We start from the raw sequence: 18853 nt of genomic DNA on the forward strand, positions 1-18853 counted from the left end.
AAGTATTAAACATGTACCTTTTAGCATTTTGATTTTTTTGTTGATAAACCTTAAGGTGACGGTACTGTAGGACTCTCCCCTATCTCTTAATTTTGATATAGTCTTTGATGCATTTGTGCCATTTGACATTAATTTGACATCTAACCATTTTGATTTCTGATCAATTAAAATCAAAAATGTGTATTTAAATTTAAAAAAGAATTCTATATTATTCCCTGTAAAAGTTGTGTGGTGCTGATGGCCACGGACATAATTCCATATTTGAATTTGTGAAATTTTGACATTGTTGAAATACACGATATAAAATTTTCAATATGTTCATTCATATTTGCCCACCAACAATCTGAATGTAACAACATTTTAGTATGAACAATACTATTATGTTATTCATGAAATAAGTCTAATACATTATCTTGTAATTTTTTTGTTATCCTGTTTCTTCCCCTCATTTTGTATTTATTCTTATTTTGCAGCAAGGGTAATAAATTAAAACATTTTTAACCAGTACCTTATAGAAACCTTAAAGAAAATGGCTGTCGAGTGTCTAAGGATAATCCAAAACAGGCCCAAACTCATGAATACAGTATACTAATTGGGGATCATCACAAACAACTTATGATATTCTTCTCCTACATTTACTGAACTTTTTTTGATATTTTTAGTATTAAGAAAATGAAATGTTTTAAGAACAAACGGAAATTAGTGAATTTAAATAAAGAAGAGTATAATTTTACTGTACTATGAACCATGTCCATTCTAAAACCTAGTTGTACAAATTCATCAATTTCTTCGTTAATTTAGCAGACCCGTATAGCAGGAACTTCATTACAGTATATGGGGTACTGTTATTTCCTGCTAATTCTATTCTCTGTGTTAAATAGCGAGTGCAAAAAGGTGCTCTAACAAGCGACCATTTAGCTGCAAGCATACGAAACACATTCACATTAGTTAGGTAACAGTATTTTGTTATTTAATGTAAGAGATTATATCCGGTTATGGTGAAACTTAAAATATACAAAGATATTAATTAGAACATGTATTTTTATTGAGAACAATATAAGAATAGTGCTGTCAAGTAATATACATGATATGGAAAAATATATTCAAACTTGACAAAGATGTTTGTACACGAGATATTTTATTTTTAAGTGTCTATCCTGCGTTAGACAGAATGGAAAACAAGTCGAGGACATGGACAAGGAAAAGAAAAAATATAAGGATTAATATGAATATTATTAGGGCATACCTTTTTTTTCGTCCTTATAAAGGGGGTCTGGGTATTCAAAAGACAGGTCTCAGTCCAGGACGCCGCCTGACTGATCTTAGTGCAGGATTCGTTCTTCGTAATCCTGGTGATAGTTCCCGAGGTACTTTTTAAAACGCCCTCTCGCCGCCGAGTCTACGTTGAACGCATACTTGCTCAATCAGACCCTCCTCTGTCATCCAGCGAACCGGAAGCAGAATGACCGCTGTAACCTTCCGAAGCACTACCTTCATTTATCCACATACTGTCAACAAGGAGGCCCCATGTGTCCCCTTTTTTTGGTCCCAAAATGGTTTTTTTAGAGGAATCCCGTTCCATGTAGCGCGTGGAAGACCCTCATCGCTTCTAGTACGGCATCATTCAAAGACAAGCATTTTTCTTTCCCCACAGTCTAACCCAGACAGCCTAACTCGCACAGTCTAACTCATACAGTCTGAATCACTTTTCTACTTTCAACTTCTAGCATCTTTCCCTCTTACCTTTTCCGCTGATCCAGTTGTCTTTCTTCCTCTTGTGTACACTAGTCCAACCTGCTTTATTTTCAATCATTTCTCTCACTGTAACAAAATCCATACTTGTCTCTTTTTCCATTCTGTTCTACTATCCATCTGTTGCACTCTAGCATAGTATGTCACAGTGTCCAAGTGTCCGCAATATAGACATTCATCTGTCAGCCCCTCCGAACCAATCTCTTCTGTTCGGGATCAGCATCTTTGTCCACCGTGCCACATCATCCGTGTTGTTCCATTCTTCTTGTCATCTTTTAATTGACCTTTCCTTTTCCTGTCTTCACTCGGCCATAGTAAGGTTTAGATCTCTTCTCCCATACAGCTCTTTTCTTTCCACCGCCGAAACATGCAACGGAACACATCCAGTGATGGTCCACAAGGCTACCGCAGACACAGTCCTGTAGTCGCATGCCACTCACAACAGACTTGTTCTGTCCACTCGTGTCATGAGGCTCCTGTAGGCCGTTATCTCTACCGCCCCACTTCAGACTGATACCGTGTAAGGCACTCCTCCTTTCGGATTAGGGTCTCCCAATTTTGGGCATCACCCTTCCCAACGCAGCACACTATTTGCAGCCTTCCGGGCCACCTCCCGCACGTGCTCCTCACATTTTCCATTATGGTGCAACGTCATTCCCAGGTACTTTACGTGTTTCTTGGGTGTAAGACATGCCCCCGCACATTGTAGTTCCACACTTTGCCTGATGGCTTCGGTTTTCTCTGCCGCAAGTTTTAGGCCATGCTGCGTCATCCATTTCTTTACGATACCACCTGCGTTTCGAACCATGTATTTGAGATCTGGCTCATCCAGTGCCAATACCAGTACAGCGAGGTCATCCGCGAATGCAATGGGGATTGTATCCTCTTCGTATTCACAGTTCATAATCCCGTCATATCCTAGGTTCCATAGCGTCGGGTCCAAGACAGATCACTGAGGGACCCCGGCCGTCACGTCGACGATCGTTCCACTGCAGCGTATTGAATGCATTCCAAACATCTAACAACAGCAGGGCCGCACAGCCATGTCCATCCCCTCTATTGTGCAGTGGCTTGGAGGTGTAGCTCGATTGGCAGAAGGTAGAATCTTCTTATTTAAGTGCCTTAAGAGCATTGGTAGCCAGTCATATCATCAAAAAGAAGTCGTTTACAAAGTAAATAGATAAACTTGGCACAAGAAAATTGGAAATTTTCAAGAGACAACGATTGGATAAACAGTTCAAGACAGGAAGAAATAGAAGAAAAGTATTAAGTCATGGGCATGTAAGTTTTGTTGAGCTAATATATATTATGTTAGGTTAGGTTATTTATAACGAAAAGAGAATACAAGCGACTAGAATATGCAGAAGAAAAAAAAGAGAGGCTATGAAAAAACAAGTACAAGAAATCCTAGAACATAACAACAGACACGAGAGCAGAAAATTCTATAAAAGAATAATTATATAAGAATATTATATAAGAATCTAAAAAATAATTTGTATATAGACTTTAAATAAGCTTTTCATAATGTGAAAAGAGACAAAATGCAGGAAGACCTCCGAAATCTAGGTATTCCAAAAATATATATATGCCTCATAAAAATGAAGTTGCAGGGTTCAAAAGCCGCAGTCAGAGTAGATGGAAAACTGTCTCCCCTGTTTGACATCGACATGGGAGTGAGAGTATGCAGACGATGTCGCCATTATTAGTAAAAGCAAGATCCGACTAATGAAAACGTCAAGGAAATTGATCCTGAAGAACAAAAAAGAGGGCTTAAAATAAACGAAACAAAAACTAAGTACATGACCATCAAAACACCTGAGAATGAAAATAATATAGCAATAGACAAATATACTATTGAACGTGTGTGAACAGAAATCAATCAGAAGAATTCCGTAAGTAGCGAAATTAATGCATGTATTTCTAGTGAAAATCGTACATACTATTCTAATAAAAGATTAATGACATCGAAATTATTAGACAAAAGAACCAAATGACTATCTACAGAACTTTGATTAGACCAGTAGTAACCTATGGTTGTGAAACCTGGGTAATGACGAAAAAAGAGGAAGCTCAACTCAGGACATTCAAGAGAAAGATACTGAGAAAAGTATATGGTCCGGTGCAAGAGGAAGACGGCACATGAAGAATCAGGAGAAACGACGAGGTTAATGAACTGAATGAAGGGTATCACATTGTAAGATTTGTGAAAAGTCAAAGACTGTCATGGCTGGGACATATTCAGCGACAAGAAGACACGAAAACAACAAAGAAGATGTTACAGTGGAAGCCGGCAGGAAGTTGGAAAAAAGGAAGGTCCAGGACGAGATGGTTGGATAACGTGGAAGACGACCTGAAAACCATAAATATAAGACAATGGAGGAGAAGGGCTCAAGCGAGATCTAATGGAAGGACATAGCCAGACAGGCAAAGACCCATCCAAGGTTATGATGCCAAAAGAAGAAGAAGAAGAATGTATAATATGTATTTATAAGAAGATTCTTCACAAATTTATTTTTTTTAATATGTGTCTACTCCATATACATACAGTCATTTTTTAGATAATTTTGTATTTGCATTGCTTATTTATTTGTTTTTTTTTTAATTTACATTTTGCGTGATACTTTAAAATATTCCTTTCTTGATTTGCATCATAAAATACATTTTTTCTTTTTGTTTACAAACCATTTGAATAGATAATGAACCCAGTTATTTATACAAAAATTGTGAAATATCGAAATATCTTATTGAATTTAAAATTCAAAGCAGATAACTGTGAGCTTACGTTGTGTAAAAACACAACGATAAAATTTACATCGGTGATAGTGCAAGCTATCTAAAGTAGAAATTAATGTCTTTGCAGCCATGTATGCAACAACGCTACGATGTAAATGCCTATGGAATGAGGAAATGTGGTCTTTCAACTGCTAACTTGCGTAAACTAAAAAAGTCAAGGTGTCAACATATGTTTAGAATAAGAACATAAATAAGCGCTATATCTGCCTATACTATTGTTTTATACAGAACACTAGATATGTTGTTTGATTTTAAAGGAAAAACGGTAGAAATATCATCAAAATATAGAAAAGACAGTTAAGATTTGATTGAATGTAATGTGCCTCTACTATTCACTTATGCGTATTTTTTAGTCTTAGTAAGACTCATCAGAGCGACTTGTGTAAAAGCTCTGACCGTGGAATCAAATCTTTTCCGCCATAGGAAGTAACAAGAACATAATTTTATACAGACGATATAGGCGCCATCTGAGAATAAAGCCTGAGATACACATGCCTGTTACTAGCACAATGGCATACCAGTACCTAGCAAGCACCAGCTACTGTCCCCAAACTGGCAAGTGTGTACCTTAACTGGCATGCTAGTTCCTGGCATGCTAGCTAATCGCAAAGAATTTGATTTTTCTTGCTAGTAGCATGATGTGAGATGCAAGGCGCATACATAGGAAGTGTCCATCGAGCAAAAAGACAGAAGAGGGAATGTAAAGGTAGTGGGGACAAAAATATTGTTATACAGGAAGTTCCATTTTGAGAGGCCACATTATCTCTTTCCTTGCTTAAGAAATCAAATTTAGTTGGGTTATGTTATTGTTTGTCTCAACTATCACATGAAATCTTATTTATATTGAAGTTTTTTAACAATTGAGTCACATTTTAGACTATTATCGTTAATATTTAATTAAAACTTTCTCGTCTAAGACACATTCTGAAAAATATTTTATAGCTACTGTTAATAAGTGTCGGAAAATTTAAATTGGACACCTTTGCATTTCCGGATATGTCCGCCATATTAAGAGGCCACTTTTATGAATTTTGGTCTCCTTTTCATAACGATTTGATCTTTCCCTCTTTCGATCGATTCCCTCTTTTGTCTTTTTGCTTGATGGGAGTGTCACTGGCATGTGTGAACGCGCGCTACTGCTACGGGCATGCCAGTAGCCTAGCGATAAATTGTTAATTTAAAAATTGTTTCGTTGGGGTGATAAAAACTCAAATTTATTGCTATATATAGAGAATTGGAGTGTCTTTTGAATTCTAAATCATCTCTATATAAAAATAAAATAGCTCGTGACAATGCTTACACAAAAATTCAAGAGGAAATGCACAATGTTTTGACTCGAAATACTCCCATCAGTGGAACGTGGTCTGTCTCCAAGTCTGCTCCAGGATAAGTCTTGACAGTAAAGCTGTTTCGGAATCTTTTATTTACAAAAATGTAGTCTATTTGATTCCTAATAATAAGATTAATATAAGCATAGATATTTATTGAATCCATCATAGTCTCTACTTGGGTTTATGACCATTCGGAGAAACTGATACCTTACGTTACTATATAAAATGCATGAAAACAAAGAACATGTTTCTGAAAAGACGATGTTAGAAAAATTAAAAGACAAAAATACATTCGAAATTTCCAGGGTAAGTCTCTGGAGTTTTTAAACAGATTGGGTTTAGGTTCAAAGTGAAAGACAATAGAAAAGCCTTGTGTGAGAAAGAGCTAGTATCGTTCTCAAAATAGTGAGTTTTAAGAAACTATAATAATTAAAAAAAAAAACAAGCTTTTATATAAATATATAATAAAAAAACAAAAAGAGTATCCAGTAATGAATTTAACATCCGGATTTGGTTTTACGACTGTTCTAAATTGCCCAACAGATGCATTTTCTAGCGCCGCTCAGACGTTACCTCGGGCGTCTGTTGAATTCTTTTGACTGTCAATGTAGGTGAAAGTTCCCAATTATTTATTACGTGATAAGTCCTCCAAAAAAATAATGCACATCTTTAGAACTCATTAACTTCAGGGTCGGGGCATATATTGAGGATTTTTATTGTGATAATGGTGAAATAGAAAAACAAATGCAGTAAACGATTTCTTAAAATTTATAAATATAATGTATTTTGATTTAAATTCGACCACAGCCCCCTTCCAGGGGAAACAATGGTTCCAACGATTTTTCTTTAGAACATTCAGTATTCAGTATTTTAACAGACTGATCGATTAACAAAATACTTAGCGCATCTCAAAATACGTAATAATAAAAATTCCAGGGAGGTAAATAAGAATTGTGTAGAAACTATGAAAAATGAGCTAAAAGCTGCATATCCTACGGAATTGACTGAAAGTGCTTCAGCAAAGATTGTACGACCAAGGACTAAACTTAAAGATAATACTCATGTGGCAAATGTGTCTAGTATTTCTATGCCTCAAAAACAAATAACGGAGGAGGAAGAGGTAAAGGAAGCATTAAGGAAATTAAAGAATATAAAATCACCAGTAGAGGACAGAATACCGAACGAACTTCTAAAGTACGGAGGGCCAGATCTGACCAAACAACTATTAAAACAGACAACTATTAAAATAGCACAAAACAGAATTCCTCAAGAATGGAAATCAAGCATCCTAATACCTCTCTTCAAAAACGGAAACCCATCGAACTCGGAAAATTACAAAGGAATTAATTTATTAAACACAACACTAAAATTAACAACCAAAGTGATAACAAATAAACTGAATGAAATTATAACACTAGCGGAAGAACAAGGTTTCAGTCGGGAAGTCATGCGCCAACGGACGCTATATTTATAATAGGGCAAGTGCAAGAAAAATCATACTTATTCTTCTTTGAGTGCCTCTCCTATCGGAGATTGGATATCATTAATGCGATTCTAATTTTATTTACTGCTGTTTTGAATAATTCGTTAGTGGTACAGCCAAACCACTCTCTTAAATTTCTCATCCAGGACATTCTTCTACGGCCTGGATTTCTGCGTCCTTGGATTTTCCTTGCATTATATTTTGTAGGAATGTGTACTTTTGTCCTCTCCTCAAGTGATCAGGTGGCCTAAGTATTCAAGTTTTCTCTTTTTTATATTCAGTATAACTTCTGGATCGTTATTTATTCTGGGTATTATCTCTTCATTGGAAATTTTATCCACTCAACTTATTTTTAGTATACGGCGGTAGCACCACATCTCAAAGCTTTCAAGATTTTTAACATTCCTCTGTTTAAGAGTCCATGCCTCAACGACGTAAAGCAAAGTACTGAATACATAGCATTTTAACATTCTAGTTCGTAGCTGAATTAATTTTTTATTATATTTATTATACTAATACTATATACTAAGATCACGATTACAAAAGAATTTTTTCATTTTTATAAAGGTAATCCTGGCAATTTCAATACGTCTTTTTATATCGTGATTTTGGCCACCTGTTTCATTGATGAGGGTTCCCAAGTGTTTGTATTCGCTTAGTTTTTCGAGTTGGGCACCGTCTATTGCGATACTAGTGTTATGTATTGGATTCTTACTGAAGATCATATATTTAGTTTTTTTGACGTTCATCCTTATGCCGTAGTTATTACATATCTCATTCATACTTTCAACTAGATGTTGTAGATCTTCAGCATATCGAATGTTATTGATAACTTCTTCATTGACTATTATCCCTTCGTTTGCATGTGAGAGAGCTTCTTGGCATTTTTGTTCGCTGTAGATATTAAACAAGAGCGGTGACAATATACAACCCTGTCGTACTCCTCTACGTATTTCTATTTCGTTCGATGTTTGGTCTTCCATTTTTATATTAGCTCGCTGATTCCAATACAGAGAAATCATTGGAATACAAAAAACCGGCATATCTATGTTTCGTGGACCTTAAGAAGGCATTTGACCGGGTGAAATTAAAGGACGTTATCCACTTACCGTACGCAAGAGAGATACCTCTAGGAATAATCAAAACGATCGAAAATATTTAGCAAAACAACACAATAAGTACAAGTGAAAGTGAAAGAAGAACTAACCGACCCTATTGAAGCTGGCAATGAGATAAAACTGGGAGATAAGTGTAAAAACTAACAAAGGATACCAAATGGGAGAAAAACAACTTAAAATAATGCTCCTCTCTCAAAGTGAAGACGATTTACAACATATGCTGCATCAATTTAATATACCCGTCAGAAAATTTAATATGTTAATTTCTCCAAAAAAGGCCAAATGCATGGTTACAACAGCAAATTTACTAAGATGTAAATTGGAGCTGGAAGGTTAGATAATTGAACAAGTGATGGAGTTAAAATATCTAGGCATCACATTATCTAGCTACGGAAAGCTCAAAACTGTAGTGAATAGAGCAAACAGAGCCGCAGGCTGCCAGAATAAAACAATATGGAGAAATAAAAATATCGGGATAGAAATGAAAGGCAGAATTTACAAACCAGTCATGAGACCAATAATAACATACACGACAGAAACAAGACCTGACACAGAGAGGACAAAAGGGATGTTAGAAACAGCAGAGATGAAAACACTTTGAAAAATTGATGGCAAGACACTATGGAACAGAGCTAGAAGTACATATATACGACGTAGATGCACCGTGGAGAACATCAAGAACTGGGTAAAAAATAGAAGAGTAGAAAGGAACGATCATATAAGCCGAATGACAACAAATAGAGTAGTAAAGACGGTTCGCTAATAGGAAGACGAGAAGTAGGAAGACCACGAAAACGATGGAACGGCAACTTACTGGAGGCAGATTGAAAAACAGACAGAGTCATGTCTATATAAAAAGAAGAAGAAGAATTATGTAATTTAAAGGTCATCTGACCTGGATATCTCGCTAGTTTCAAGTATTTACTCTATGTTTAATTTAACCGTCAAAATTTTACATATTTGCTTTAATTTTTAACTTATTATTTTATATATTAATGGTTTTTCACTGAGGGCGGTCCGATAAAACTGAAAATGTTCTGTAACTTTATAAATCCATTTTAAATATTTTTAAAGTTTTTAATAAATTTATACCATTTTATACAAGAAGTTATTACTTCACAGTAAGTTTTTTAAATTTATGGTGTACAGTGTACAGCCAACAACTGGGATTTTCTCTTTTCAATCTTAATAAAAGTTTTCTACTGCCCTTTTAACTCCTGCCTCTGTGCGTACCTAAAGGCCATCGTCATTTAATCTTCCGGATGTTGGAACACGAGCGAGATCGAAAGCCTTGAAAGAATATTAAATGTTAACATGTCATTATCTGATTTCTTGTGGCTACCGAAATGTAATAAAATCGGTCCATAAATAGGGTCAAGTTTACAGCTCATTTTGGTTTTATAAGTCATCCACGTGCATTTAGTTGGCCGTAAGATGCACTACGGTATAATAAGAATGTGTGGATATGTGGTGATATGATCTGCTTGGGTTTGCTGAATTGCCAATCAATTGCAAAAACAATATTTTGTCTTGCGTGTTTTGTTTTATTATGATGTACAACTTTATTGATAGGTTTGATATGATATTTAATTACACTATTTTATTGCTTTATTTGATTATTTTGGTATATTTATGATACTTTATATTTTCAATTATTCTCATTTCTTTTACTATCTTTTGAACAGTTCGAAATTTTATTTCAGTTACTTAGTCTCTGCTTCAGACAACATAAATTGAATCACATTAGCAATATCTTCCTTCATTTGTTCATTTAGTTTCTTATTTGAAAGTTTAGAAGCATCTTTAGTGTATTTATCTAGGATTTTCGAAGAAACTCAGCCGCAGAGAATTATGGTGGACCTGAACTAAACAATACCTAACTGTTTCCAGATCTCCAGATCTTTCTAATTTTACGATAATTGCTTCATCATCAACAAAGCACACCTTAGATTCTGTTTTATTGGTTCAGTCTATATCTTAAGTGGCTATTTCGTTATTGTTATTTATATTATTATTTGTAAGGCACAATTAAGTCAACAAAACATACCATAGTTATTGTTTTATTTATTGTCTATATATGAAGTGATTATTTCCCCATTACTATACATATATTATTCATTTCCAATACGTAACTTTACTTGCTTATGTCTATTAACATAATGCTGATAATGCAAATTGCGTTTAAATTAAAACTAATTATAGAGAAAACATACCACGCTATTAATTTTCTTTGTAGGTATGTCAACAAACTTGTTTACAACATTTAGTCAATGACAAATTTTATTTTCCATATTCAAAAGAAAGGAGAAAAACTTGTTTGAGGCTATAAACTGGTATTGCCAATACGTTTTATATCTCATCTCACTATTTTCATCTTGGTTATCCCCTTTTTGTTTTGCTTATCTTCGGTCTCCAGATAGCTACCTATTTGCTCCATTTTTCGCCCTTTCATACGATTAAATATCCTACATATTTTATGACAACTATTGTGCTTCTTTACGAAAGTATCGAAGATTTTCAATTCCTTATATATCGAGTCACTAGAGAATGCTCCAACAACGGACTTGGAATCAATACATCAAAGACAAAGTTACTTGTGGTTAGTAAACAAGATGTTGGCCCTGTTTTTTTTCACGTGCGAAAAATCATGTCATTTTTTCAATATTGATGTATTATTAACTATCTTCCTTCCACAATTTTACAACCATTACCTTAGTCCAACGATTGATAACCCTTCCTATTCCAGTTCAACCTCCCCTCCTTTAGAAATACAGACAGTTTTAAAATAGCAAGAAGAAAGACTTCTCTTGATTTTTTACTGTCGCTAGGGATAGTCGTTCGCTTTTTCGTCTGCTGAGTCTCGCTAGACAGACGTATACTCTCTATTGCCTGTTACCTCTCGCTTGGTACAGTCGTACCGCTCTTGCCTCTTGCCTGTTACCTACCGCTTGGTACAGACGTTCCTCTCTTGCATGTCGTCTATCGATGAGAACGGACGCTCTCTCACCCCTCTTGACTGCCGTTTGGTGACAGGAGTGTTCTCTCTACTGTTGACTGCCGCTAACTAATTATCTTTCTCCTGCTTTTAGTTACATACCGCAAATACTGTTTTAAATCGTGTACAGACGCAAAATATGCTCTATCTCGTGATCTCAGTGTTAGTACCGCGAAACACATGTTCAGAAATCGGTACCCGGACAGATTCCGCGTATGAAAAACAACCGCGAGTGTAAGCCTGTTAATACCGCGAGTGTGTGGAGGAGCAAAAATATTGGTAAGACTTTGTATAAACTTAATTTGCTATAATTTGTATAACCTTTTACCACATATCCTAATTTATTTGAACCAGCCCTATGTAATACAGTCCACATTAACTGAAATTATATTCATAATTTCACATATGTACACCCTTTTTGTACAGCCCCAACTAATTATCAACAATGAGTCGATTACAAAAGTTAACCGTATTAAATACAGACCACATTAAATACATCCCACATAAAGTGGGATGGCCAATGTAAGGCTGATGACACTTTCGGAGCACTCCCATCTTTATAGAGCCGGCCGTTGGACCGGCCGCTGTTTCTCTTCTTCTTCTTTCTTTCTTGCAGTAATTGCAATAAAATATCTTGAGAATACTGTCCAGCTATTAAAACCTGGAGAGAGAAATGTAAAATCAAGTATCAAGTGAAATTTCAAATCAAGAACACCATATAGCGAAACATATTATCACTGAGATAAAGAGTTTTTAGCAAAAAAATAAAGTTTCTAGCCTAAAATATTTACAGATTTTTAGAAAAAAAAAAATAATGTTAATTGCAAACAACCAGTTTTGCAAATAAATATATAAAATAATAACAAACCGTATTTAGTTCAATAAAAAACATAAGGGATTTTAAATATGGATAAAACTTAAAGATTTTTAGTCGTATAAAAATGTTTAAACGAAAAAAAAAATCAAAAGCAGTCTCAATCAGTCATAATCAAATGAAAAAAACAGTCATTTTCTACATTTTGGCAATTTTCCAAGCCATCAACGGTTTCTTGTGGTGAGGTAGAATCTGTCTTCAAGTGTTCTTTGTAAAAATTTAGTTCAGGAAGGCTTCTCCATAGTATTTGGAAAGGAGACTATTAATAGTCCCTTTATCCCCCTTTAATTCTTTTCTTAGTGGTAATTTCTTAGGAGCCATTAAAGAAAGAGAAAAATTTTTCTTACAAACGCTTTTAGCTTTTCCAACGCCATTTCGGTAATTGGGTTCACCTTGGACTAGAACATTGTTGAATTTTTTGTAAAAAATAAACCGCTTTGCCTTATTAAATTCAAAGTGCCATGAACTAGGCAGCTTAATAACTCGTTTTGTTTGTGTCTCCCAATCAAACACATCCTAATCCATACCGATGTTCTGTACAGTGAAATGTTTTCTGATTAAATCGTCGTAGCCAATAATTTCCACGATAACAGGCATTTTTTTAAATGTTTGTTTCTATAAGGCCGAAAATACGATCAGGCGGAATAAAGGAATGTCCAAGATCAGAAAAAATCATTTAATTTGTTTAATATGATTCGACGATTCTTCTAGAAGCCAATAAGCCAACATTGCCATCATATTCAAATTTTGGTTTTGTTCGCCGCAACCATCAGCGAACAAACGTACTGTTTCTATGTTGACATCAAAATCAAAATTCTTTAGAACATGTTGCAAAGCTGACGCTATTGTATTAGAATCTTTTCGAGAGTCAATTTCTGTCGACAAGTAAGAAAACACATTTGTTGGTCTTAGTTTATCGGTAGAAGTTCCAGCAAAAACTGTAAAATTATTACAGTTTATTTGCTGGCTGAAATAGGCTGCTTGATCAGGCAGTCTAGGCAGTGCTAAAATTTTTTTGGCAGTCGAACGAAAAGTAAGTTGTGTTGGGTTTTGGATTTTTAAGGAGTTTGAAAAAAGCCTTTGCTTTTACGATATGAAGACGAGCTCAGTGGCTAATTTTACCGAACAGCTAAATAAGTTGCTACTTTCAACTGCTCCTGTGTTCTCAAGCAAGTGGAGCATCAGTCAGTCAGCGGAATTCTAAAAGCGATGTTGTAGTTAACATTCACATACTTTCGAAAATAACTAAGCTTTACATGCATAGGCTGAGGCACTCTTCGAAGATAATGGTCGAAAAGTTTCTTAAAATTCAAGTCACATGGCAAGTAGACCCTCACGCTTGTCTTGCTTCTATAGTAATGAGACTTTTTACATGTTATGGATTCTATAAATTTTTTGATGCAATTTATTTTTTCATCATTTGTTGACCTACTCTATTGCCACCTCTACGTTCCCTGGGTAGCTCCCCAGTGATAACAAAATTTCTTACAATTCTTTGTATGCGGTCCTTGCTTAAATTTGTGATTCCTAGAAACGACTTGGCACATACTCTAATCATCTTACCTTCACTCAAACGTACATGATATTTTATCGACACTGCAGCATGATTAGATTTCCCTCTTTTTGGTTTCTGTCCCTTACAATACATGTTGGGTATTGGTGCTGTTGATTTCTTTTGACTGTGGACTTAATCCATTAGCCGAACTAAAATTAATCTTATAATTATATCTCTTATACTCATTATATTTATGAATATTTATAACCTATTTGATAATAATGATTTACAATAGTAATTCACACATATATTATACAGGTACTTACATATATATTTTGGTGGGCGTTTTTGTTTGTTTTTATGCTATACTAAATACTAATACTACTAATAACTATTAAATTATATATACATATATACACATATATACACATACATACACACATACATATACATATTTTTTTAACACAGCGCTAGGGCATAAACTCGGTTCAACACCTCGGAGGTTTAGGCCCTCTTTGTGTTTTTTTTTTAATTTTTTTTTTATTTCTATTTCTTTTTTTTTATTTTTTTTATTTATTCTTTTTTTAATTTTTTTTTATTTTTTATTTCTTTTTTAATTTTTTTTTATTTATTCTTTTTTTTTATTTCTTTATTTTTTTATGTACTTACTATATACTTTTATCTTTAGTAGCAATCAAAGCTTGTAGATTAAAAGGTTTTCTTATATATTGTGTAATATAAATTTGATCTATAAAATAATCTATTTTTTTTTTAATTTACAATCTAATATCATATGTTCTGCGGATCCTAATTCTTCACATTCACAACAGTTTGTGTCTGACAGTCCTATTTTATGTTTATGTTGTGGAACTAAGGAGTGGCCAAACCTAAGTCTACATATATATGATATAAAGACGTTTTTGCCTTGATAGTCACTAAACCAGCTTTTAGATGGGATCTCTGTTTGGATAGTTTTATAATACAGTCCCTTTTTGGAATTAATATACCATTCTTTCCAGTTGTTGATTTTATTAATATTAATATAAGCATAGGCGTCATTTAGTGTTAACTTATATTCATAGTTAGTATCTAATTCTGTAGCACTCTTTGCTAGTTTGTCTACAATTTCATTATTTTTCAAATTGCAATGGGCTTTTATCCAACAGAATGATATTTCTTTACCTTTAGATTTAAGTCCAATAAAGTTTTTTATTATTTCTATAATGATATGATTGTAATGTTCGGTCCACTTCTCCATTTTAGTTAGAGCACTTTTGCTATCTGAAAGTATCACGAATCTGTCATTATTGTTGATCGTTGCTATGTACTACATTGCTCTTAATATTGCTATTAGTTCTCCTGTAAGTACCGTGTTATCTGTATCTAGACCTATTCCTTCTCTGTATTGTGTTTTAGGGTCCCATATAGCAGCAGCAATATGAAATATGATCAGAAGGTCTTGTTTACTTTTGTTTATCTTTTGACTGATAAAGGTAGACATGAAAATCTATCACTTGTTTCGTCGTGAGTGTGGTACAATGATACGGCAATCCGAGTCGTCCGTTATGACCATAAGTTGGAAAGGCCGGTAGTGGTTTTGGTGTATTTCTGTAACAATACAACTCTTTTAATAAACTTTTCTGTAGCCCTACCCACCGTAAAAACGCGAAAAACAAGTGAAACTGCATAAAAAAATCAAACGATTGTCGCAGAAGGCAAAAATCATAAATTTTAATATGAAGCACTTACCTCTCAAGTTTATCCACATTCCTCTTATCTGTTTCTGACTGAAGAACTTTTTTGCGCCCTTTTTCTTGTGGACTGGGTTTAACAAAACAACCATTTTTACTTAATAACTCCATAAAAATAAAAAAACTGTTCCTAATTCGCCAAAATACAACTGTTTAATCGCTTAAATAATTATAAACTACTGAAAATTTGTTTCTTTAACACATCTGTTGTAGTAGCGTGTTCGTCACTTGAACCAACCGGCAAATTTCATTGGAGGTAGAGCAAACAGCGAGTTTTGCAGGTAAACATTCAAGGCATAGAGCGAGTTCTGCAAATAACTGTAATTTTCTCGACAGCATTTGTATGCTAAAGAACGAGTTTTGGGTACTTCTGATTATATCATTCGATTCCTGATTAAAATTGAAATAAACTTATCAAAAAACAATAATTTTCGAAACTTTTGTCGATTATAGCGAGTTTTGCAAATAATGGCGTCAAAGCAAGAATTTATTAAGTCATATAGGTGGGTAACGAAATATTTTGCCTACCACATGGGGTATTATTGTAAGGGGTAGAAAATTAGGGACAGAAATCATCGGGGCGGAGATAGAGCAAGCAAAATAATCGATACTTGTGCGAACGGCACTCAGGGTTTGTTTGGAGAGCTGGGGTCGTGTAAAAGTAAATGGCAAGGGGTTGGATTTGGGGCAACTACAAAAAATTAAACAAAGGGGTACTAACGTGAATCTCTTGGGACAAACAAAACAAAAGGAAACAGGAAATACCTCTAGCAATTTAAAAAGGACGCCTCTTCGAGGTGCCAAATTATAACCATTACAACAGCTAGTTGTAACTATTGAAATAATTATTAAACATAAAAAATATATATTTTCAAATGAAATTAAAAAAAAGGGGTTAGAGAGTTAGTCAAGATAAACAAACAAAATGGTTTACAAAAAAAATTAAACATTTATTGTGTCTCACAACAAACAGTTACAAAATTACAGATGGCACAAAAAATATATATTAGTAGTTACAGAGATTTATACCAAAATAATAAAAAGGAAAACTTACATAAATATGTTCTATTCATTTACAAACTCGGGAGTTGGAGATACCACAAAAACTTACAAATATTACTGTATGGAGGTTAACCTTCTTTAAAAGAAACAAAACAAAAAATCTCAAATATCATTAGGTATTTATCAGATGACAAAAATAATAAAGCTAGCTGTCATATACTAACATTAAATTTTAACACAGAACAATTAAAATGACAGCTAAGCCACGCGCTAAGACATATAATTTTAATTATTACAATTTCTTTACATTATGAAAGCATTTATTATTGAAAAATTGTCTATTTTTACTTCACAAGTTCAAACAAAAAAAAGAGTTACCTGAGTTTCACTAAACTACTTTAAATTTTCTGTAACTGGACTTCACTGGACTTTCTGGGGGTAGAAACTGGACTTAAACTCTCTGCATAACGAACACACGAACAAATTCATCTTCTAAACTGCCAAAAAGCCTGGGATGACCACCAGGGAGAAACAAAACGAGGATGGAAACGACGATTCTTCCAATCCTCCATTAAAACTTTAACTGAACCATCAACTGCCACAATACATTATGTATACAATATATTTTTCATGAAAAGAGACGAACAACGAGGAACATTTCAAATTTGATGTAAAATTTGGATCCATACCTAAGCCGACTGTCTCTTACAGCGACCCAAGTGAGAATGCCGTAATTCTTAAAAATCATTCGCTTCCCAACTTAGTATAAACAAAATATATAAACGGAATATTTATTTAAAACACAGAATATCTTAATAGTGGTTTTCGAACAAAAGAATGCCGAGAAAATACGCATCTGTGAAATGTAAACAAACTTTTAAAACGTGTTTATATCAACTTGGCGACACAAAGGGGATCGATATATATTTTGGATATTTTAACTTTTAAGATAGAATACTGAAATACACTGAAATTACTCTTCGGTATTTTAATATACACTCGCGATCATAAAAAGAACACAAATACAAACTAATGCATGTTTCTGAGAATTGTTGCGGTTTCCTTTGTAACAAAGAATTCCAATAGTGCCAATTTCGCGGTAAAGTGCACACTTCCCAAAATAAACGCTACCTGTAACTCCGCTTGTTTTAAATGTCTCGTTTGTGCTTCGACTTTCTGTTCAAATGCAACGGACAAACGTTTATTATTGCCACCATTAGTGTTTATTAGTGCCATTATTAGTGTTTATTTTTTGACCAAAATGCCTTTGACTGTTGAAACGGCACAAATTGTTGCACTTGTGGAAGACGGTCACACTCAACGGCAAGTCGCAAGAACTGTTGGCGTAAGCCTTTCTACGCTTCAACGCTTTCAGAATTGCTAACCAGACGACCTGGCTCTGGACGAAGAACAACGACCACGATACTAGATGACCGTTTCCTTGTGTTTCAGTCATTACGAAAGGGTAGGTACATTACGGAGATTCCGGAAGAACATGTTATGCCCAACATGGCAGGGCTTGGAGAAAACGCCGTTTTTATGCAGGACAACGTGCAATCGCACGTTGCCAGGATCAGTATGTAATGCTTGGACGAAGTTGGAATTACGAGGGTAGCCTGGCCAGCTAGGTCTCCGGACCTGAATCCCATCGAACATCTCTGGGACGATTTGAAAAAAACGTATTCAAACCCATACACCTCCTCCTAACAACGCACAGGAGCTTAAGGATCTGTTAGTGAGTGAGTGGAATAACATACCACAACATGTAATCCGGAGAAAAATTGAGAGTATGCCCCGTCGTCTGCAAGAGGTTATTAGAGCAAGGGGAGGCAATACACGATATTGGTCATTGAAATTTCACTGATTTTTTACCACGTTCTGTATTTTCCATATTTTTTCGTATGTCTGTTTTATCAACAATTTGATTTGTTTTCTGTTTTTTTTTCAATAAAAACAATAAAAAACCATTTTTTTTTCTTTCAAAACAAACATTGATGACAAATAAAAAATACATTAGCTAAAAAAAAGGTTATTACTGCACCAGAGGCAAAAATATTGAAGAAACTTGAAATTTGATGACCCGGATTTTATGATCGCGAGTGTATATATATATATATATATATATATATATATATATATATATATATATATATATATTTATATACGGGGGGATTTAAATTTATACCAAGGAGAATGCAAATGCTACAGGTGTAAGATCAATAACCTATAAATTAGAAACAAAACCCAACATGACCTAAA

At 34.4% G+C, this 18853-nt stretch overlaps 1 protein-coding gene across 3 annotated transcripts in view; it reads left to right on the forward strand.

Annotated features, from left to right (window-relative positions):
* The window catches only part of LOC140451378 (sphingomyelin phosphodiesterase), a 111157-nt gene that overhangs the window by 16238 nt on the left and 76066 nt on the right, over positions 1-18853 (forward strand). The window lies entirely within an intron of this gene.

Source organism: Diabrotica undecimpunctata, chromosome 9, assembly GCF_040954645.1.
Source record: "Diabrotica undecimpunctata isolate CICGRU chromosome 9, icDiaUnde3, whole genome shotgun sequence".
NCBI classification, from domain to species: Eukaryota; Metazoa; Arthropoda; class Insecta; order Coleoptera; family Chrysomelidae; genus Diabrotica; species Diabrotica undecimpunctata.